Here is a 24,536-nt window from a genome sequence, read left to right as displayed (position 1 = left end):
ATCAGCGCCATGTTTTTAAAGTTGGGTTAGTTTGATCTTTTTCCAAACACGTTTTATACTTTGGCGCCATATATAAATTCGATATACGGACACAAAAAGTCGAAAGATATTTGAGCAAAACACTGATGTTCATTCGATGAATTTTGTAAAGATTCAGCACATTCACAGCGATTGACAAAGTACGGACACTAGGTTTAGATGACGAAATAAAAAGAATATTCAGCATTTTCTTTTTATAAAAAGCAACAAGTTCGCGATATGCAACACGTGAGAAAAAAGCCTTGCTTTACGGAAACCATTATCGCTGACTGTTACGAATTACAATTGCTAATGACACAAATTCACGTTAACAATTATTTATTCTCCGCAGTTTCTTTGGGGTGTTTGTTCTAAGTATTTCCCTAGTGCATACTATCGTTGTATACTCTTACAACATGTTTGGCGTTTCCATGGAAACTGAATAATTTGACTAACAATTACGAGAAGTTGCAGTGGTTAGTTGAATTATTTCAAGCAAAAATACACATTTAGATTGAAGTAAATCACTTATTTATGTCATAACCTATTTTAGTAGCCACGATTTTCTCACTTTAAATAGGCCCAGAAGGTATAATGAGGCGAGAACTAAATGTGCCCATAAATATGACTAAAAGTCAAACCAGTCCGAAGTATTTATAAGGTGGGTTCATAAATCAAAAGCTTAGCTGTTTTAATCCTAAGAAAATGTTCGTGAATATGTATGTAGTCGAAAGACGAAGGTTCGCGTAGCGTTCTACTTGACCCTTGCCTTAAATGAGTTTTCATTAAGCCGGGCCCAAGTTAATTCACTCGCCGCAGATCAGGAACTGTATAACATGACTTATTTAATTTAACTCCACGCCATCTCAGGAGAATATTGACATTAACAAGGGTTTACTCATTTTGATTTAAGTGTAATGTAATATTGTTGTGCCATTTAAATAAAGTAGCAGGGAAGTGCCCGGTAGTAAGCCCGGTTATTTTTAATGTTATTTCGTCCGAATATTGTGACGCTAAGATCTTTTCATATTCGGAATATCTCCCACATTATGAATAATGCTCGTAAATATAGTTTTATTTTAATTTCATCAATTCAACCGCGTCTGTATGTTTGTAAGTTAAATGGTTTATTCATATAATATTGAAGTATTTTTTCTTCCTTTATCTTTGATCTTGAAGATCTGAAGATTGTCCTTGTAACGTGTATGTTCAATCTGATACGAATGTGTTCCTGAAGCCTTAAGTAGGCATGTGTGGGTAGATGACAAAATATTTATCATGAGCAGGAATGAAAGCGCGAAGCCTTACTACTTAACTATGTCAATCGTATAATCAGGTCGCCAATCTATCGTCCGTTCACACCTGCTCTCCGAATTACCGGTCCACTTTACCGGGCATAAATATATACTTAAAATTTTATAGTTTGGTGGGGAACTGTCAAAGACATCAACCTTCTTGGGCGATGAAGTGAGTAGTGTCAGACTTTTACTGACTAAACCTGAATCATCGTGCTTTATCATCCGAGTCGCGTGTCGGTGCCTGATAATGCAATGCCTTTCTTTATGCACCAAATTTGTAACTATCTACCAATATTATACATAACAATAATAAATCAAGTAAAAAGTAACTCTTACATACGTTTCCGGACTAGGAGGATGGAGCGGCACGGCATGCCATGTCTAAACAGACATTTATGATTCCACCTTTACCTAAAGGCGGGAGGATTGAAACCCGAGAAACACGGTTTCCTAGTAGTACATGCCCCAGATTCTCGTTTTTATTAACTACTAATAGACGTTACGTCTATTAAATAAATGTAAGCATCTTACGCAATATTTACACCCAACGTACGGGTCACCTAAAATAATATAAATGCCGTGTTTGTGAATAACCTCCATTACGGTAAAGAAATTATTCACAGCAATTTTATACACTGTTGTACAATCAATGATATATGGTAACTAATCGCAAAATAATTACACAATTTTATTGCAATCGGTATTTACATAATTAATAGCTTTTACGTGTGAAAATGAAGGAGTATTTTTGTAATAAAGCTGAAGACGGTAACTGACTGTGAGACCTTTGAATATTATTATTACAAAGTAATATCATCTTTATTAGTAGTAGAATATGGATGAATTTTGTTTGTCGTCTGAAAATTAGGTACTAATTCGGCCATGATTAATGTTATAATTATTTTCACCTCAATTAGAGGTGCTTGTGAGGGTCTGCCTGGAGACGCCGGGCTCCCGCCTTCACTATGACTACCGAATATTAATCTCAACGCCCCGCTTAGGATGTATGGTTTCGAAATGTAACAATTTCCTTCACCCGCTCATAATAAAATGCAACGTCAGTCTGTAGGTATTTTCCCCGTAATTCCAGAATTTTTCTTTTTTATTCGTACTCGAGTATGTTAAGCCTACAAAAATGCTGAAGTAGCCACTTCTTATGTAAATTAAAATGATGAAATAAGCTTAATATGATGATTGCTAGCAGTTTAAGTACTAACATTCTCATGTTCAATTTGTTTTAGCAGGTTAATGAAGAAACTCTTAAACATAAAAAAAACTGAATTAGGGAGAAAAATGTTTACAACTGTCATTTAATAGAGATGAAGAACTTATTTTAAATTATGGAAAAGTAAGAAAGGTATGACGAAATTTGATATGAATATATATAGGTACTTTTTGTAAAACTACGACTAATTGGTAAGTGGATTTTATAATAGTCCTAAGGTTAGTCCTACATTTTTATGGGCTCGCCAAATTTAAAGTCAATGCAGGCGTCATCCATTACATTATTTCCTTTTTAAACGCGAAGGAACTTGGTAGAACAAGGAACATTTATCTTTAAACTGTCCTTTATCTTTCTTACATTAAAACTCATTCAAAGTTCACCTACAAGAAATAATGTTTGCTGTCTTCTCTGTAAATAAGGTACGTTGAAACTTGGAAAAGGCTGAGACCTTGGGCTAAAGTCCTGTCACCGACGCAGCTATCCCTTTGTGCAAGAACTTCGTGACGCAAGTTCGCCGTACAGTGTACGAAGTGACAAGTTTACTCGACAAAATCCAATAGCTTTTAAATTATTAATTATATCTGACTCTTGCTACTCTAGATACTTAATTGAATAACGATTGTAACGATCACGTAGGTTTTGTTGTGACATTTTCTGAATTTTCTGCCTTGTTTCCAATGCGTCCAGCTGAAAGTAGATTTGTAGATTTATGTTAAGAGTTTTAGCATGAAATAAATGAAATGCTCGTTTTCATTTTACTCAATACACAAAGTTAATGCACGTTTCGCCGTACTTTTTGGTAAATCTGATATTTCCGTTCTGATCAGTCTCGATAATATAATGAATACAAAAACGCCTTGCTGCCAGTTTTTCAGGAAGGTTGCATTGTTTCATATTCATCGCCGTGAAAATTTATTCCAGCCATATTTACGATGAGCCCAAAAAATCAACCGTAAATTAGTAAATACGCGGCGTGGTGTCTCGAAACATTTATGAAGCACTTTCTTCACTTTAAAAATGCATGGGCGTTTCAAGAACAAAGACTTCTATTTTCATTAAATAAGAATGCGAGCAGAGGTTAGTTGTAACAAGAATGTTAAAAATAATTTAAAAGAAGGTTGAATGGTTTCTCTGATCAATTGTTCGATTAAACCACGTAGAGTATATAAGGAGCATTGTTAGGTGTGTTGAAATAGTAAAAGGCAGTGAGAGCGAACGAAATGGCAACAATATCAGCAAGGTCGAGTTATACGATAGTACGTGATAAACTAGACTGTATTGCAGTGTGTGGCTAAATTGTACCGTAGAAAATAAGATCAATCAAAATAACAATGCGCAATACATACAAATATGAGGAAGCAACTCGGTACGTTTGTATTTCTTTTTGACTGTTGCCTCCTTACACTGGTAAACCTGTTTTCATATTTTTTCATATGTATTAATAACCTATTTGGTGGATAAAGGACTCTTTTTGCTCCAAGTTGTTCTCTGCTGAACCAGTAATCACACGTCATGGGTACTTTTGTTATACTCTATTTACTTCGTATGAACAGAGTTCGCACCTCAAAAAAAGACAGATGGTCTTTCATACCGCTATAAACAATATTCACACAGAGAAAACTAAAACAAACGTTCGTATAATATTAAAACAATTATAATAACCTTAACTGTAAGCAGGACAAGGCCTATTTCGTGTTATAATTGGATGTAAATATATACAATGTTAAGTATTATTTACTTTAAGCTTAGGTACTTATATTCGCGTAAAATTAAAGCTACTCCTATTATAATTGTTACTTAGCCTGTATAAATAGTCTTATTTAAGTGAACTGCTAAGCGGATTCACTTAACAAATATTAACTTAGACCCAGTAAAGCTAGGTTTCACAGGCTTTTGTATATGAACTCTTTCGTTTGAAATAAATCACGATGATTTTAAACGATTTTGGCAGTAATGTTTTTAATCATTGTACCGAGGAGAGTTTAACTTACATTGACAAAACGCGAAAAGTATATTTTAAAATATATAATATTAAAACATTTCCGCTTTAATCAATTTCGTTCTGCCATCATTCGCGCATGTCATAATATCATGTGTGATAAACATTAACATTTCAATAAATACAAAACTTTCATATTTTAAATGCTTGGTACTATCAGAAATTAATTTGTGTCGCTATTAACATATTATATAAATACTGTGATTGAAATAACATTTTGAATAGATGTTATTTTACGTGGTAATTTTAATAATGTATTATTGTTTTATTAATTAGTATTATTTCTATAATTATAATGTTATTACAATTTGTACAGAATAATCTACCAAATTATTCAACTCTGTCTGTTTTTAAATATCTATAGTTCACGTACAGCCCTGTCTGTCTTCATCTAATATGGAAGTAATAATACCCATTATCTTCAAAAGTCGAGAGTTTCTTTTTTCTTTTTAGAAACATCTACTTGCAAAGAGGTGTAGAATGAATCCCAGTACCACTTTTTCTAGTGCCTCAATACTAAGTATATAAATCTTTCAGAACCACATAAGAAAGTGTAAGCAAACTGATGTCACAGCACACGGTAAGTCTTTCAGCTGCCCTCCCGCTAGCGGTGAAAAGTGAAAATATTGCAAAGTGGCATCGGTATGCTTGTGTTTATGAGTTCGTAACTCAGCAGTGGCCGGCCAGAGTTTCATCATTTCCTTATATCAACAAACACGGTGCAAGCAAGTTTATTTAAATCGATCTACATTTCTTAACATCTGCATTGGCGTTCCTAGTAACAGATGTTTCAATATAAGTTTTAAATATACGAAGTAATGCAATCATAAGTTAAACTGGGTCAACAAATACGTACGTGTACATAACGTGTGTACCTATGACTCCTGCGAGTATGTGTTCAGTTATGATTTATGGAGCGACGTTCATGAAAAGCGATGTACGCCCAAAGCACAAATACTTAACATTTTTTTCGACTTATATACGTACTTAATTTATTATATTAAGAATTATTGATTTTGTTCAAGGACCCGGCAGTAGAATCAATTAAGGTTACGACAACTTCAAAAGTACAAAGGTTCGTTTCGAATGACAAACTAGAAAGCGCTTATCACTTCTTATTATCAACGCCTATTTATTATTACAACACGACGATCGACAAAAGTTGTGTCATCTTCACATTAATTTCTGATATATCATTGTTTACGTTGGTGTGTGGAAACAATAAATAAAACGGACTACACTGCCGATAGCATTAGTTAATGAGAATGTAAAATCTGGTTGTAAAGCGGATAAGAAAATTAAAAGGCAAATCGGGGAGGAAGATGCTGTTCATAAATCAACGTATAAATGCTGCAACATGCAACCGCAAGCTGCGGCAGATTGTAGCGAACTCGTTAATCTCGAATAGTGATAAAAGATCGAGTGTCAAATAGAAACCGAAGAACAAAGGAAATCCCTAGATACTTTTGTGTTCTAAATATAAAATGTAAGTGCCGATAATTATCACATAAATGATCGGTTGGAAATATCGGTAATAGCCGAAATTGACAACTGTACGAGTACGTTTATTTTGAAACAACTTCAATCAATTCTATTAAAGAGGGGTTGTTTGTGGGATTCAATACATTTGTTTTTATTTTAATTGAAACATAATCCAAAATTAATAAAATAACCGTTTCGTAGTTACATATAGAGTACCGTAAAACTGGGTGAATAAATTTTCAAGAGGTGAATAGAAAAAAAAACTTAAACATAACTATTTTATTAAATGCTTAAGAATCTTCAAATAACCATTTTGTTTTGTTCTGATAATCTCCATAACTATAAACTCATGTTTCTATTCAAATAGTCTACAAAGAAAGCGACTGGCAATAGTTTAAAAGTAAGGTTGTTATTATTTTACATTTGTATTAAAACTAAAAGAGAGATCCCTCCAATCAATATTCAAATAATAACAGTTAATTTCTGATTTCTTATCAGCGACGGATGAAAACTGATCAAAAGACCCTTGACAGCGATTGAAAATAATTAAAATAGAATATCAAAGTAATTCATAAATAATCTTTCAACAGTCAAGTTGTCTCTAAGATACAAAGGAGCTTCAAGCTGAGGGCTACAATCTTTCATTGAATGTTTAACTAAAAGCGGCCGTTTCAAATTTATTAGTAATTGATCCATCCTCAAGGCTTAAGTTATTTGAATTTTTCCACATAGTTTCTATGTTAAAACATTGAATTTGTGGTCAAAAAGTCTCCACTATTTATTTTTCGTGATTGAATTTGCGTAAACGCCTGTTTTCATGTAAAACTATTTATAACACTTTAGGAATATTAGAATAAATGGCGTGGTGATAAGTACGGTTCGCGGATTGTCGGGACGTGTACGCATTTGAATCAACATTGAATGTCAACGGCGACAGCGGTAGGCCGCCGCGCTCCCGCCCGACTAACAAATGGCACCCATTTATGTGAACGAATTTTATTGATAATATAAATTGAAAAAAGGACATAGTCGCCCATACATTTTTATTTATACGACGGTTAAATGTGACGTCTTTCACAACCATTGTTTCATGTAATCACCTCGCTTTGTCGTTTTTGTCGAGTCGTGGGACAGAATCGCGCCAGATGCGTCTAGGATTGAGATATTGTTATCAAACATTGTTGCTAATACAGATTAATTAGGGTAATACATTAGCTTCCACTCGACTACGCATGTTAATGAGGCTATGCTTATATAACAGAAAATGTGTACCAGAGAAGGTTTGCCTTGGAATTGAATTACCTACAGTTCACCGAATATGATTACTTACGCATAAATATTCTTTGTTTGTGCTTTGGCTCATCATTAGTAATAATCTAATATCCTGCTATGAATAAAACAACGAATAATCAAACTAAAACATTATAGCCGCTAACATACTATGCCTAGTAGAGTAGAACAGGACTAATGGCGACGAAATATGAGAACTTTGTGAGAGAAAAGGTCATTAAGGCCTCGCATTAGGAAAATATAACCAGACAAATGTTATGAGAAAACAATAAAGCATTCTTACTACATTGCAAAATTGTTTGAGATGTTTCGTATCCGAAAACGTTCCCCTGAGGATTGCTCTATAAAATATATTGTGCATCGCCTACTTAAAGCAGCTAGTAAATGAAACACTTGGGTTCTACTTCCAAGATTTCAGTCTACAATGAAAAGCTGTGTTTACTATGAACGGGTGCATTTTGTGTATGAACAAAGTCTTTGTTCTACTTAAATAATACCATATACATAAATACATGGTGCTTGGCTACACGTGTTCCGCATTGTTAATGGCGAGACCAAGTTGTCTGATCAAGTGGGAAGCGTGGTGGCAAGGCGCACACATCGGTAAGACGAGACCGTGGGAGCATGCGGGCTCCGCGCTCCGCCGCCGCGCCACAACGTGTCGGGTTGTTACTTTATAGCTGACATCATTCGCAAACAGATCACTTGTATCATCTATCAATATTACGCGTTTTAAGTTAAGCTTACCCGAACACTTCAATCCGTACACTTTGTAATTGAATATAAAGGAAAAATGAAGTGACGACCCAAAACAATATAGCTTAGAAGATTTTCGAGCCGATACGCTTCAGGAAAGGCTTCGGGTTTAGTTATTCCATTCCAGAACCCTCTTATAATACTGGAGGTTATCGGACTACATCTTACGTCGGAGCATCTAACGAGGTTTTGAAATGAAATTGTTCCCCAAAATAAATAACTTGATGGTAAATCGAAAATGGCAGTCTCATATCTCATCAAACTCCTCGAGCCGTTTGCAAATAAACAAACACGTATATAAATATTGTCGGCGGTACACCGAGGACGGCAGTCGGCAGGCCTGTGCAAACACATCACAAACACATCTGGAATAGTTTTGATTGAAAACCTATAAACTTTGATTGAAATTTTATATCGTGAACATTTAGACATTCACCTCTGCGTCATAAACCTAGAGGTGGTTGCCATTTAAAACTCGGTTAAGTGCTTATCAATGCCAGGAGTGATCGCTCTGGTTTCAAATAACAAAACATTTGACCTGAATCCGCAGGCCTTTACAATTAAATTAATAGTTCAATACGACTAAATTTGTGGAAGTTTAAGCTTTTTTTGTTCGCAAAGCCCGAGGTCTACGATAGAACTTATAGCGTTAATAAAATTAATAGCTTCTCAAAGCTATAACCGTCTCAAAACTTAAATTAAAGTATTACGCACATTTATACGCACAATAAAATTAATGCGATTAATAAAATCAGGCTTTATGGCTATTCTGATGTGTTTTAGCTTTAGAAACGAAAACAATTTTAAGTACCAATAGGTTTGCTCTGGCCATGGTCATCGAAGGAGGTCACATGAAGAAGCATGGTGAAACTTTGAATATAAACGAACTCATAATAAGGCCGATACAGCGTTTGTCACAAGACTTCAGGCACCTTGTTAAAACTTCTCGCTAAACAATTTCAACTGTACTCGAAAGCAAGGCGCGAGAACTAGAAATAGAATATTGAAGTTTATAGTTATAAACTTTGTGTAAATAAATATTATTACCCTTTTATCAATAGTTAATAAAGAAATATCAGAATCTAGTGCCTCCTTAGTAGTTTCTAAGACTTTTAAACTACATCAACTTAGTTGTGGCATAAATAATCTAAATGAATTGATGTCATAGAGGTATAACCGGCTAAGTGAGGAGTGCTAAGTGGTGAGGTCTTGGGGACAAACGGTTCGCGTGGCTAACGGTCGTGACAGTTCGATGGAGCTTACGTAGCTTCGTATGTGGGTCCGGCACTCGGACTACTACCGATACCGTAGTCGAGCTATTTACCGGTCACAAAGACCGCTGTCGTTAATTCAACTACGTAGGTTAATTACATAACCACCTATAGTCATGTGTGTGTTTCTTATGATGCCGCTTTCCCCGAAGGGATATCCAGAAGTTTGGCATCGGTTTTGTTATTGGCTGACTCTGTTTTTAGACGTAAGTACAATCCGGGACTATCGGAACTTATCGGGACACTTATAATCCTCGCTATGTAAAGTGCCTTAAGTCTTGGTTCAAAAATATAGATCCCATTAAAGATATTTTGATGATTTTTTAAATACATATCCATGTAGTTGTCTAGTTTATCTATAATTTGCAGTTTATTTATTTATTTTAAAAGGCTCGGGAATATAATTTCAAAAAGTTTTTGTTTTGTCTACAGTGCTGTCAAGCCATTACTGTCCAGTTTTATCTATTTTAGACCCGTTACAAAACACGTTTTAAAACTGGAAATATTTGTTGAAACAAATACAAACGAAATTTAAACACGAAATCGTATGTAACTAGATACGTAGTTACAATTCGTAGTTATCTATTGTTTGAAACTTCTATCGAAGCTATTTTAATTAAACATTATGTAGAGTCCTGTTTGGTATTCCGAGAGCGTCTATTTCTACCTCTGTCTACGGCTATACGTGTCCATGAACCTAAACATGGTCTCTCACCCATCTCAATCTGAATAAATAGGCTCTTTTGTGCGCCACATGTGGTTGACACTACCACACAAAAAAATTCCTTTCATTTTTTCAAAAATGATTTTTCCTTGTATAGTTGAAGGCGACGTCGACGTCCTCAATGTTGCTTCAGAAATAGTTTTTCGTATTCCTTTCTTCAAAAAATCTGACGCTAAGTAAAATCTGGCTACAAATAGCATTACGGATAAAAATATATGTCGCATAGAAACCAACGAAGAGAGATTGACGCAGAAACGTTAGTTGGACTATCCCGCGTAATAGGAAACCCAGGGTACCTACATACATACATATATAGTTATTTCTCCTGTTTTGTTTAATGTGAGGCATTTTAACGAGACCGAGTTTATTAAATTTTCTGTAAATATTTAATTTAAGTGGGTTGTCGACGAGGCGGTAATTGCCATACGACCACGATATCCATGAATATTTTTTGGTAATTAAACACTTTGTAAAGAAACATTTTTCAGAACGTTGTGCACTGAGGGTGATGTATATTTATAGAACCAACATACCTATACTTAAATCAACGCCGTTTAATGAGGCTTTGATTAACGTGATTTACACAGAATTTTGGTTAATAGCACTACATTCAGATATCCTCGTGATGTTAAGGATAATGACAGCGTCATAGCACTCACAGTCGCCATACATTGTGTATGTAGTATTATATCAACACAAACTTTATCATTACTGCCTAATTTAAATGTTCTAATCCGTATATCCATCTATCATTTTCGGAATTTATTCCATTGTTTAGTGTATAATTTGTTTGTAATTCCTGTAATATTAAATCGTAATAAGGGTTAAAAGTGCGGCTTTTTAAGTATTTACAGCAAGACTTCGTGAAGCCGTGTTCAGTGGCTGGGGTGCCTTGTACTTAATCCAGAATGGTTGTCTACGTATCCTTTATGATGTAAAAGCGGATTATTTTATAATTACACTAGCTGTTGCCCGCGACTTCGTCCCCGTGGGTAGAAGATATAAGTTATGATTTATACCTGCACTGTTTTTTTCACATTTTCCATTGTATCTTCGCTCCTATTACTTGCAGCGTGATGGTTTATAGCCTAAAGCCTTCCTCGATGAATGGTCTATTCAACACAAAAATAATTTTTAAATTTGGACCAGTAGTTCCTGAGATTGTTCAAACAAACAAACTCTTCAGCTTTATATATTAGTATAGAAGTATAGAAGTATAGATAAACGTTTAAAATCCGTCCATGCACTTTATTATATATCTCGCTACAACTGCTGCCAAGGTTGGATTTAGCTTATGTTGGTACAATTTTAATTTTATTTAAATATTGCAAAAGCTTTATGTTACCTGCTATAAAATGTGAATTTGACTTTTTTGATAGGTCGTTGTGAATGATGCCAAATGTTGGATTCACCTTGGACTGGATTTTAAAATCTTATCATAAATCTTGTATTCCATTAATAAAAGTAGTATTCACTCTACACATTGCACAATAAAATGGGAATCGTTTTGTTAAAATGAGTTCGTAGAAAATAAGTCATCCGTTTAGAAGTCAGTTAAAACAATCTGGTAGTGTCTGACAGTTACAGAGTGCGACGATCAATGGTGCTCCCGGCATTCATGAAGCGAATCCTTTGTCCTCCGGTTGAACCGTGGAACAGACGAGCACGGGGAAGTGCCTCATGTCTCGCAGCTTCTAATTATCAACGAAGTAAATTCAATAACTTGTTTTTCTAAATTGGTCTAGTTTTGTTGTGCAATTTTAGTCCATCTAATGGCTAAGTCTCACTAAGGATGTTCGATCTCATTACAAGACAGCATTAAGAAAAATGCATACAGGTTTCTTTTTCGTCACCTCTTGGGAGAGTTAACTAATAGCTCAATCAAAATCTGACAAAAACGCGTGACCTGCTGGTCATTCCTTCTTCTTGTCTCTGTTCTACGGGCGGCCAGTGAGCTGGCCAGTATTACAATACGTGCCCGTTTTAGTATTACACGTAATTACTGACATAAATGGGGGATAATGCTACGATAGCTATTCTAACTCTATTCGCTACGAGATTATATTAATGCTACGTGTATATTCGCATGTTAAATAAATCCAAATATAGATGAAAAACATGAATCTAATTTGAACGAGTTTTAAAAGTATTATTTTTCATTTACATAAAAGGCTGAACTGATGAGTTCGTTAGAAAGGATTTTAAAATAAATTAAATTTTATAAACTGTCAGATCATATAGAATAAAGCCTGTATAAAAATGTTAACTGATAATCAAATTCGTTGAAAAGTTTCAAAAAGGATTCAAGGATCATTGTGAATTGTAGTAATCGAAGCAGTTTAGGATAGTGCTTATTAATTTATATTCCAATAGTTGAATATGAACAGTAACTAACCGGGGAGCGAGTGTTAGGACTTCAGGAGCTTATTGCGGCTAACAAGGTAGGGAAGTTATAATACAATAGTGTAGTTAGTAATGCACTCAGCGCCTATCCGGCACTAATGTTAACAAATCAGCCTGTAATGGGGAATCTACACACACATAATGGATAATAACCCAATGATTATAACTAATTGCAATACGAATGAAACATTCCAAATGTTGTTTCCAGGGTAATTCCTTTTTGCAAGTATACACACATATGGCTGATCACGTTTCACGAAAATAAATTGTTTTTTTTTTTTGGGATTTTCGTTTTATTTGCTTAAAATACATATTGATGCGCTTAAGTTTCGATAATTCTTACAACTCAGACGCTGTTCGCGTTTTATTTTTATTTAAGTATAATAAAATATTCAGTGTACTACGAGAACCGAATACGAAGATTGAAAGCAGTCGCTTTATATTCCATATTAACCTCAAATGTATATCATGAAAAATATATTTAAAATTATGAACGAAGAAGTTCGTAAAACTGGTGCGTTTCATAAATAACAAAGGATAAACCAAAAGCCTCTATGCAGATGATGTATCGCTCACAATTTTAGGATTCCGTTCTACAGCGCGAGTCAAAACCGGTGTTTTTTGTTATTTACGGCAGAGTGTCCAGATGAATCTTTTAAGTTTTATGTATCTTGATTGTAACATGATTTTTTTTTATTGTCTTTTCTCATCCAAAAATCGCATTTTAATACAGAACCCAATGTCAGTAACAGCAAACCAAATTAATAACGAAGGAAATCTTGAAATATGTTCTCAAATATAACATGAGTTATAAACGTGCTCGTACACATGATATTTAAAACTAGGATTTATAGTGAAACATTCTGCAGTTAAGCACAAGCGAAACTTGTTCCACAGATTTTCATTCAAAGTTTCCGCCTTCAACAAGTATCTAAATAAACAAGAAAAGCAGTTGTGAGCGTATTAGCATCGTAGTTGTTATTCTCGCCTAGCCGCAGCTGCCACCCCACCCGAGTCACATTCCTCCAATCGTTAGCAAAATACAAAACGCTAAAATGTATAAAAACACCCATTCAGTTTCCATTAGTCACGTGACTTAGCCCTGTCACAACCATACGTTCGAACGTTTTCTATTAAAGCTTAAAATTCTAGCAATATCAATTGGCTAGGGCTAACATAAAGTCTTACAGATGAAATGAAAATATACCCAGTTTCTCTCAGAATTGTAGATTCTGCAAAACGCCTTTGGAATAGGCCGAACCTGTTTTAATGCACATTAATTATTCATTGAAACGTAATTATTTATAAAGATTGAAATAGACTTATTATACAAAAGCTTTTAAAATCTCTCCGTTTAAATTGTATACTTTTGTTAAGACTGCTTACTTTATTATTATGCCGACAAAACCTGGAAACGACATTTGAAACAAATATTCTTTTGATTTCCCCCTAGGGTAACGAGTGTGGAAGTTGGGCCATAGATTATTTTTTACAAAAATATTTTTGTAAATCCTGAACGAATCCTTGTGTTATTTCCATAATAAATTGACGAGGAGATTTGTGCTCGGCATGTATAAAATGATTTTAACGATGTGCTGTATTTCGTTAACAGCATCGCTTTTGTTAAACATTCAGGTTCACTCGCGTTTTACGAACATAGCGATACGATTGTACTTAGTGAAGAATACGTCCCTCAAAAACATGTTGGAGACGAAAATATTATTATTTATGTGCATTTGAGTCTGGTTCAGGTAAGGAGGTACACCTCAGTCTCTTTGTTGTATCCTAAGCATCCCCAAAATCTATTGTCGCGCTCACCTACCTGCTCTCAAATAAGGTCTCATAGAAACTCGAGATGATATTGTAAAGAAAAGAATACACTTTGCAGAATTGTACGCATATAATAATACCATATTGTATTGATACATTTTAATCATCTTACTTTGAGACGCTTATAAAATATTCGAATGCATTTCTGTTAATTTGTAGATAGAGCGTTAATACTTCGCGGTTATTGTGAGCTTTAAACAAAATAAGCGCGAAGTATTTATTATAGCAGCATGGTCTTTCTTTTGTTACACGTTTCCATAATTATAATTTAATCTAGCTTACAAGCCCGCGCGGTATACAGCTACATGCTCGAGCTACCCGACGTAAAATGTTAACCACTGGGTTATGTGCGTTGTTCAGCTTAGTAAACAAATGCAAGGCAACTAATTCAGGAGTCTCATGATGCAACATTAAATCACTATGATTGCATGCTGTGCGAACGCTGCAAAAGCTTCCAATGCACATTTAACAGGCTTCGTGTGTGCGTTTACCCACCACGAAACCACTTTGTAGCTGAGTACAGTATTAGTACTAGACTCCGCTACTGTTTACTTCTATGTTGGTCTTCAAAACAGTTCGGGAGTGTAATTCACTTCCTGAACGTAACCAAAACAAGGTATATCCTTCTCCTCACAAAAATAACTTTCGTAGATATCTCATTTTCATTCAAAATTTCGTCGAGACCTTTTTTGTTTGTGGCTATCAATAAAAAGTTCAGCAAAACTTTAGAAAATCACTATAAAAAATTCATACAGTTGCAAATTCCCCTACACAACTACTTTAAAACAGCCGAAAGTTGTTATCCAATTTTAATTGGTGTTGCTAATATTGGCATGGCGTAAAGCGAATTTCCTAGGAGGAAGTTTTGTCATTAGGTAGATTGGATTGCCACTCGACTTGCTTCTCCTGTCATTATCGGCAAAGTACCAGCATATGAATAAATTGGTTGCTGCTAATATCTCCCAGGATAGCGTTAACCCTGATAATTTTATGTTTGGAATAATGTAGGACGAATTATGTAGCTGTACAGATATTGTTTAAGTCTCATTAATTAAACAATGAAGTTTTTGATTCAACCGCCCTTGTTTTGTAAGCATTTGCCTGTTCTATACGGCTACACATTTGTATGAATAACAATCCCGCAGAGGGAGCGACGAAAAGTCGAGTCAGTCGGTTTTGTCGATTAAACAACCTGTCCAAAGTTTATTATAAAAATTAATTTATACAAGAGCCAATTTGTTAATTGAAATCATTCACGGCTAGCTTGTTCTTAAGAGAATTTATAACGTTATAAAACCACTTCAATTTGCTAGATACAATATAATTTCGGTGTTACTTTTTAATTTGATGGAGCTTTATCTGAAACAGTTTTCGGTCGTTGTTATACATTATACGTTCAAGAAAGCTATCAGTCTGCGATAACAGTTGTGCTCAGTATTGGGCCACTTGAAAAGTTGATAGTTTAGATAACAACTTCAAAGTGTCATTATAGAGGAACTATTCTTCGTCGATGCGGGTGCGATATTTGTGAGTGTTTTTTGCTCAACAGGGCGACATGTGCGCGGAACGAAGGGCGACGTCTGGGTAAGAGCTAACATGTGACGCGCCCCGCACCGCGACACATCCGGGACTAAAACAGCTAAGCCCCACTTAACTCGTAACACTTCACCACAATTTTATAAACATTTTAAAAATCAAGTCGAATTCGGTTAATATGACACGGAAGTCGTCATACGCGTACCGTACACAGACATACCGACGAAGTATTATTTATGACTCGTATAATAAAGTATTCAGAATGGGCGATTGATTAAAAAGAGCATTGTCTGGGTCAGAGAGCACTGCGGACTCATCAACAATACACAAACAAAAAGGCGAATAATGAAACGTACTGAAGACAAGATGACTGATGAATATTCATAATATTTCAAGCTTAGTTAACACTGTCTTTTCTGGATGAGGTTTATTGCTCGTTTTATCTTATTCAAGAAAGATGTAAGTAACAGATTTATGAATTACTTTATTTTTATTATTTTTAGGATAAAACAACGATATAAAAGGAATACAAAAGTTCTAACCTTCTAAAAGTACTGCGCACGTGTTTTTTTTATATTCAGGTTGCATAGCACCGATACTGTTACGTGGTTCATTGCCGAATGCCTGGTGTACGTACGAACGTACTCTCTGAATAGAGAACGTGGCGTGGTGGTGACTTCCAAATCACATTAGCCGACCAACGTGTAGGTTACTACTGGGCTAAGTACTCAATTCACAACAGTTTTAGTTAATCGCTCATACATTGCAATACATAAGCGTATCAACAGCTGTATGCATTCAAAATACCATTCAAATCTGATTGTAAAATCCTTGACGGGCAAGTGACCAAGTGCAGCATATGGCACGTTGAAATAACGTGGTTAGGCGAGTTGTGATGCGACAGGAGATATTATGCATAGACTGCGGGCGCTCGGGCAGGTAAGAAAAACGATCACGTTTCAATGCGGCTGCGCCCGCGCCGTTCGAGCAGCTTGACTGCTAGCAGTGCTGCCAATACGCAAACTTTACACTCAACAATTTAGTTTATCGAAACAAAGACTGTTTGAATTGTCGCTTGAGAATGTTCTGTTAATTGTTTCGTCTGAATAGGTTTTAGTATAATATATGTTATCAGAAGATTGTTAAAACTTTCCGGTTGGCGTGAAATATTTTGATTGATCTTCCAACCACACGGTGTACTTTTTAACATATACATAGTGAGTAAAAAAACTATTATGATATTATTTTTTTTATTTTGTTTGAAAAACTATGTAATACATAATATATGGACGACGATACCAATATTAATTGACAATACCGATTGCAGGTTATTTTTAGGACCGATAATAACACATTCTTAATATCGTAACATATTCCGCATTCTTAATATTTTAGTAGCAGTACAAGTAACCAAAGAAAGAAAGTTATACAAACCAACCTACATCTCAGTTCGACTTATACCGTTGGCAGCACTGTTTATACGTAGAAGCGATGTTGCATGGCTACATTCACGTGCGAGTGAGAACGATATAGTACTGGCGGGGGAAAGGAAAGAGACGGAAAAGACCGGCTAAGCAGGTAAACGGCGCGGGCGCCGTCCTGTGCACACCGAAATCACGAAGCCAGATGCAACGACCGTCTGTTCGCCACTCAGGTATACATGCTTTATTATACGTAGGTAGCTATGTATATCGAACCTACTCAACTTGAAAACGCGTTGCGTGGGCAGCCTGGCCTTAAAACTGTTTCAACTTTGTTCGCAAATATTTTCTGAGAGTATTTAGTCTGAAGTATTAGTGTGATAAAAATACTTTTATGAATAGAAAGGTTTTTATCTTCAAACATATACGACGAGATTTGTCTTAAACTGACATTAAAAAATGGAAAATTAACCTCTGTTCTTTATTGAGTTCATAATTAATTTACATCTGCTATTTCGGTAACCGCAAATGTTTCCTAGCTTGTTAAATTATGTGTTGTTAACAATAACTATAAAGATTGAAATCCTTTAGGTGTTCGCCTACTCTCACATGAAAACCATTTTATTTTGGTAATTTAACGTTGCATAACAGTTAATATTCCACTTAACTCAGTTTTATTAAAGTTTTAATCAAAAACCCTGGGCCCCGAGTAAAGCAAGAAAAGCGGAGCAATTGAATTGGTCGGCACCGCAACGCTTACACACGGCGAGGGAGGTTAACCTCCCTTGTTTGTTGATTACCATAGGTTTAATGTGGCCTCAATTTCAACTCGAAATTAAACTCGATTACACAGAAACGTGCAAATGATGTGTAACATTTCGGTCTTGATTCCATCCTTATTTAATTAACTCTAACAGTTATCACTCGAATATCGTCCATAATATTTCGGGTCGAGAATTCAGAGTTCGGGCTGTTTTAATGACTAAGGCTTTACATTTTAACGCGCGGCATAGTCTTGTGTAATATTTAGTTCCCTCGTTGACAAATTTCCTCGTTGGTGGTTTCATTCCACTTCATATCATAAATTAATTACAGCGTTACATCCATATTTCATCACTATAATATTCTTGAGAAAACCATTACAATGACGAATTTTAGAATTAATGTTCGAACAACGAAGGAGGACGATGAAGAATCTAGTTTAAGTTACCAAGAACTGTTACAGGTTCTCACTATTCTTGTAATTTTCAAAAGATTTCCTGACAAGTGTTCCAAAAAAACAGGTTCTTTATTTACAACGAAAAACAATGGTTCATTAAATGCCAGGTTTCAATTGGCCGTGTCAGTAAACATCTAAACAGTAAAGTTTCAGCCGACATTTTGGATTAAGGGCTGTGAGGAGCTCCTCGCTTGAAACCCTAATTACCGGTAGCTTATGTTTATCCATCCGGCTGTTTACAGACTAAACATTATTTTTGAATATAATTATGGAAAAGGGGTATTACGGTTATTTTTTAATTAATGTCAAAAAGCGTTCTACTTTTTTTCTTGCGGTTAAGGATCGTATTGTCTAAGACGGGCGCTGAAAGGCAATTTTTTTCGTAAGGCTTATTTTTCGTCTGTCAGAACTGTCGGTTCAGAGATCGGTTTTCTTACGGGAATACATCGTGCAATCTACGTCTGATGGAAGACCGACACGTTCCGTATCTGTGGACGAACCGCGTATTGTATTGTTATTGCATTCGACACACGTGCAATCAGATTTGGTAGATTCGAGCCTGGATTACCATGCGACATAGCTACGGCTTGTGATAAGGAAAAGACGACCCTGTTTCTGCGTTTCTCTAACCCATTTATCAGATCATTACAGTTAATAAAATTATACCATTCTGTGGCTTCGGAACTCTGGTTTAATGATCTTCTCAAACGACATGTCTCAATTTTATTGCTAGTTTGTAAAGATATTTTAAGGAGTCTTTAAAGTTAATAGTTATTAGGGAGAACCACGCAGCCGGATTTCCCATTTCTGCGTTTGACAGTTTTTTTTCCTATGAAATGCATCGTTTGTGGCTACTTTAGATGTTTTATAAAACATCGAAAGAAGCTTTTTATCGCTCAGATTATCGTATTTGTAAACAAACAAAACTACATGTATGGTTCAAAATAAATAAATAACTAAATCGTTTCGAAATTTTAATAAGTAATATTAATTAGCCTGATCGTCATTACCCAATAACAGTTAATTGCATAGTTAATAAAATGCATAGCGTTTACAAATGAATGGTTATTGATTCAATCTAATAAATTAACTTTCTAGTAACGACGCGTGTAGCACAGACACGTGAATGATGAATGACAGAAGAAAAAATGTGGGTCTGAGATCGTTACAGATCTGATAAGAAATCGGTGTTCATTGTGTTGCGTCATTAAGACACGAAATCGTCCCAAAAATATAGTATCTTTTCCTTAGCGGCGTCGTGCTTGCTCACACGTGCCTGTTGGTGGGACAAATACCGCGACCTAAGAAGCCACTGCCGCCGGTACTCGCGCATCCCAGGGAATACGTAATGCGTCGCATATCTTCAGAGTAAGCCAGTTTCGCTAACGTACGCCACACGCGTGACGCGAAACTCTAATGTTCAAGACTACACAAAACTCTAATTAAGGGCCAATTGACTTCGGGATTATAAGAATAATTTTGTGAAATAATTTACCCACGTCCCCAGCAGAGTTCGCCATCTTCCCACTGCCATTTGTCATGTTACAGGCGTCATTAGTTTTTATGTAAGAACTTACATAACTTTGGTCTCTGAGGTTTTATTCCAATTCGAAAGACAAAGTATCCCCTTAAATGTAATATTTTGTACGGTATAGATAGACTGAATAAGACTTAATTTTCTCGAATATTTGAGCGCAAAACGTCCCACTGAATACGATGTTGTTTTTACGACGGTATTTCCTACCACTCATACTTCTAACTTTCAAAAACTGTAGTTCTTCTAAGTGTTTCTTAATTGTGTTCAAGTTTGGATCTTAAACGATTCCCGAAAGCGACATTCCACAACTTTCTAGCTGAAATAAACTCGAAGTTATTCCACTTAACAAATTTTGTAGATAACTTTACCAATGGATTTTTAAATAATTACCTTCGAAATCCTGAAGCAGAATATTTATTATTAATACTTAAAGGATATTTTCGTCCTGAATAATATTTTTCTGTGACGTTTAACTAGAAAAAAATTGTAACTTTACGAGTCTGTTGGAGAAATTATGAACAAGCCACACGTTCACAAAACAGGAACTTGACAAACAATGAATAGTAACGCAAGTTAGAAAGATATTTTCTTACGCACATTGACCTTATTCTTACAAAAAGAAATAAAGTGTAATGAGAAAATTTTGTGCGAATGGGATAGTGGGAACGAGGAGATAAGACACAAACACCTATTGTATCGGGTCGAACACTGGCGTGCAAATAACCGCGCGACTATTGTTTTGCACACGACGAACAATACACACAGAAGTACCTACTTACATATGTAACGTCGATGCAGTTACTAGAAAATGGAATGGAAGCATGTGGATCACCGTAGTCTGTGTACAATGAGCAAGCAACGTGCATAATAGAGTCTGTATTTTATGAGCTTTGATAGTACCTGTCCAAGGATTGAAATGAATAAACTTGGCTAATGAAAGGATTGGCGTTCCTCGTAATCAACAGGTAACAAAATGCCTAAGTAATCGATTTTATAATAGTTGTTATTCCATGACTTGGAACGGTTACAAAATAAGTTATCGTGCGTCATGCAATGGAAACATAACTCAGTTTAAATGAATTCACCGCATAAGCCAAGTCGTCAAATATCGTCTGCTATAAATCTTCACTGAGAACCTAATGTACACCATGTTTTAAAAAGAAAATGCCTGTATAAAACTTCCTTCTATAAATGAATAAACATTCCTTTTTATGGTTCCGTAACCAAAGGTAAAAAACGGTCAAGATGGAGTTCACTGAGGGTTCCGTACAAATAATTCCGAAGAAAAACAATTTGTAACCGAAGAGATCTTAAATGAATTAGGTTACCGATTTTTTGTTTAAATTTGTTTTTTTTTAAGCATACGCGAGTTCCCTCCCGTAATAGAAATGCCGTAGATGGCTATTTCACATACTTGTTCATGATATTTGAGTGTTGATATTCTATGCATCTAAATTATTTGTAACCGTTACAACGTTGTCAGAATTACAGAGCTGATTTCCAATTTGAATAATTTCTGTAACGCTTGTCTCTCCTTTTGACGGCAAAATTATCAAACTGACAAAGCCAAAGTAGTTTTAGTTAATAAAGACGTGACCTCTTGGAATTTGGAACTGTGCAAATGCCGTTGTAGAAATTTAATTAGATTTTGTATTTCAATCTGCGTGACGCTCTCACTGGTCTGTTTTTATACCTTTTGATGTACCTAAGCATAGAAAAAGTTATTCACAAGTAGGGTCTTTTTCCTACCCTTTGCAAAAACAGAACCAAGGGAATCTTTATAAAGGTCTCCCACCACTACATGCGGCTCCGCTGCGGATTTATTTAGCTTGTATTGAATTTATTTATTCAGTACCTAGAAGATTGAAATACGCTCCGGACACTTGACCCCCTCAAATGAGTTGGGAATATATGACCTATTCAGAAGTAAACCCGAATATGAATAAATTGGTTTGAAATTTTCGGGGGTTGTTTAGAAAAAAAATCCAAATTCGAGCTTGATTTTAAATCCGTAAATGTTTTTTTTTATAATATGGCTTTGGCTATGTGAATGCTTCATAATACCCACATTTTTTCCAAAGTAAGCAGTAAGTAGCAGTAAGTTTCATTTAAGATGAAAGACAGATTTTGAAATTATTTATATATTTGTATTTTTAAAAAGCGAAAAAGCTTAATAGCCCACCGTTGTTGTTAAAACTAACAATATAATTGCCATGTAAACAAACATATAAATCATTTTCAGAACATTAACTCTGCCTCCTGGTTTCTAGGGGCACATAGCACTAATTCTACAAGGCTTTGCGGGCGATGCAGTAGCTGCTTAGATAATTGAACTACGAATAGAACATATTGTTATTGATTGCGTAAACAATTGCTTGTGACGCGGTAATACGTGCAACCAAGTAAGGCGAACAGGAATGACAATATGGCCTCTAGAGCAGACCTCGATTGTATCTTTGGGCATTAGAGAGTAAAATAAATACTATCACACAGCTTAAACTACTATTCAACAAGTTTAATACTAAATGTTTTTAGGCACGGTTAAGTTAAATAACGTTATTTCACCTTTTGTGTACAGTTGAGATATTTATCAAGCAATCTGTAACTCGGGTCGATTAGACCAGAGTCGGCTATCGAAAGTGTGCCGTGAATAGGGCTCGGTCAAAGCGTGCCTTTCAACTATTTTAATTGGAAAGGTTGTGTACTATTTAATTTGTTTAAGTCATAGTCGACAATTTTTCTGTAAATATTTACCCTTAAGAAATGTTTCATAATTGTAGTACGCATCTAAAATTAAATCAATTAATACTTTTGTTATATGAAAACATAGCTTGCTTCATACCCTGGTAAGTGACAAACAAAAACATATGCTCTTCGTTATTGGTGTGGCGGAAACGTGCCCTAATACAATATGCAATATAATCTACTCATACAAAAAGCTCGGGGATTTATTTATTTTTATACAGCAGTAATAAATATATAAGGTCACGAAATAGATAAACTTTTTCGGTGAGACTTTTTACCTCAACATAAAAAGGAAAACAGATTTGAAAAGAAAACTTTTATCAATATAATGTCAGCACAAAATAAAGTAGATCAACAATCGTGAATAGGAATTACTTATAAGAATTCAAGGCCTGTCGTTTCTCGCCTAAGTCTGGTAAATATAAACATAAAAACAGTAATGAATACATCAATGAGCAATATTACTGTTATTAGACGTTTGTGTGGTACTTCTTTATAAGTATGATCTGGATCTGGAATAAACATATCAATACTGCTGTATATGTCCCGTATTTTGCCCGCTCTCTTACCTTTTTTAGGACGTCGCGATTGGTCCATTGGTCTGGGAGGCGAAAAGGCCCTTTGGAGAGTCTATCTCACGCAGAATTTGAAAGTCTTTCTTTGTTCCGGTGGACGTCGTACATAGACTGGCCTATAACCTGGGGAAGTCAGAAGTGTGCGCTGGCATTCGAACGGTTGTAACTACCGGAGTGTTTTAACATTTCAAATGGCTAGAGACTATGAGAAGAACGTCTTGCAGACTACTGTGCGACAAAGATTTTAGTCAGCTCCAATTTACTAAAAAATAAAATTAGCCTCTTCAGCTATTTCTTAGGGTCTTCTCTAAATAATTTCATTTCAAAACTTATAATTACCCTTCAAGGGAACACTAAAAGTAAAATCAAGAATACTACAGCCACTGTGTAGCCTTACATTTTTCAATAACTTGGGAATAGCTTTCGTGAGACGGTTTCTTAATTTTTTATTTATAACGGTTTACTCACGTATATTAATATACGAGTCGACAGAACGGCTCACGATGCCTGCCGCGCCATCACCTCATGATGAAGTACTTGTGTCCAAAACTAGTCCGGCTTACCCGATAAATAGCGTGAGTAAACTGTTATAAAATAAATAATTTAAAACATTTCTCTCCGTCTATAAATTCCAAATATTTCAGACTGTTTTCATAGCATATTCGATATTTTATTACATTACACATTTTAATAACTCTTGGAATTCTAACTTTGGTCCAAATTTCCACGTGACTTAATCCTGTAACTAGTTTTCTGATACTCGTCAAAACGATAAAAACAAATGCTATCCGAAATTGATTCCAATAGGTGAAACAGTAGAACAGGATACGGTTATAAAAATAGGAAAATGTTTTTAGGTAAACAACGAATAAAGTAAAATGTTTCATTATTATATCTAAATTATAAAGTCTTAGCAACACAAGTGTTCGGTCTTAGCAACAGTAGGGTGCTTTAATATGTAGACTTCGCAACCCAATTACGTTGATCAATAGAATTAATATTTTGATGGTTCGGTTGGTCAAAGACGCGATGACGGCTGATAAGCTAAGTTAAGTTTATGATATCACAGGAGTATATCCCGAACCGTTTGAATATGTCACGAGAAGGTATTTATGATCTAAGTGGGTTGTGATAAGATAAAATCAAATTCTAGAAAAGTTGGAACTAAATCATTGAAATCCTTAACACTTTAAACCCAGATTCCAAA

General features: G+C 35.3%; 1 protein-coding gene and 1 long non-coding RNA gene across 3 annotated transcripts in view; one reads left to right on the top strand and one right to left on the bottom strand.

The window, feature by feature from the left end:
- LOC113497795 (hemicentin-2) overlaps window positions 1-24,536 on the bottom strand; it is a 60,192-nt gene that overhangs the window by 26,681 nt on the left and 8,975 nt on the right. The window lies entirely within an intron of this gene.
- LOC113497796 lies at window positions 107-4,065 on the top strand. 2 transcript variants are annotated; one of them, XR_003400924.1, is made up of 3 exons: window positions 107-679; window positions 2,561-2,673; window positions 2,961-4,065. It is a non-coding gene; the product is annotated as an uncharacterized LOC113497796 (long non-coding RNA). The 2 variants fall into 2 exon arrangements; XR_003400925.1 differs by having other exon boundaries at window positions 2,558-2,673.

The sequence above is a fragment of the Trichoplusia ni genome, chromosome 9 (assembly GCF_003590095.1).
Source record: "Trichoplusia ni isolate ovarian cell line Hi5 chromosome 9, tn1, whole genome shotgun sequence".
In the NCBI taxonomy this organism is placed as follows: Eukaryota; Metazoa; Arthropoda; class Insecta; order Lepidoptera; family Noctuidae; genus Trichoplusia; species Trichoplusia ni.
This window is presented reverse-complemented; position numbering and strand designations above follow the sequence as displayed.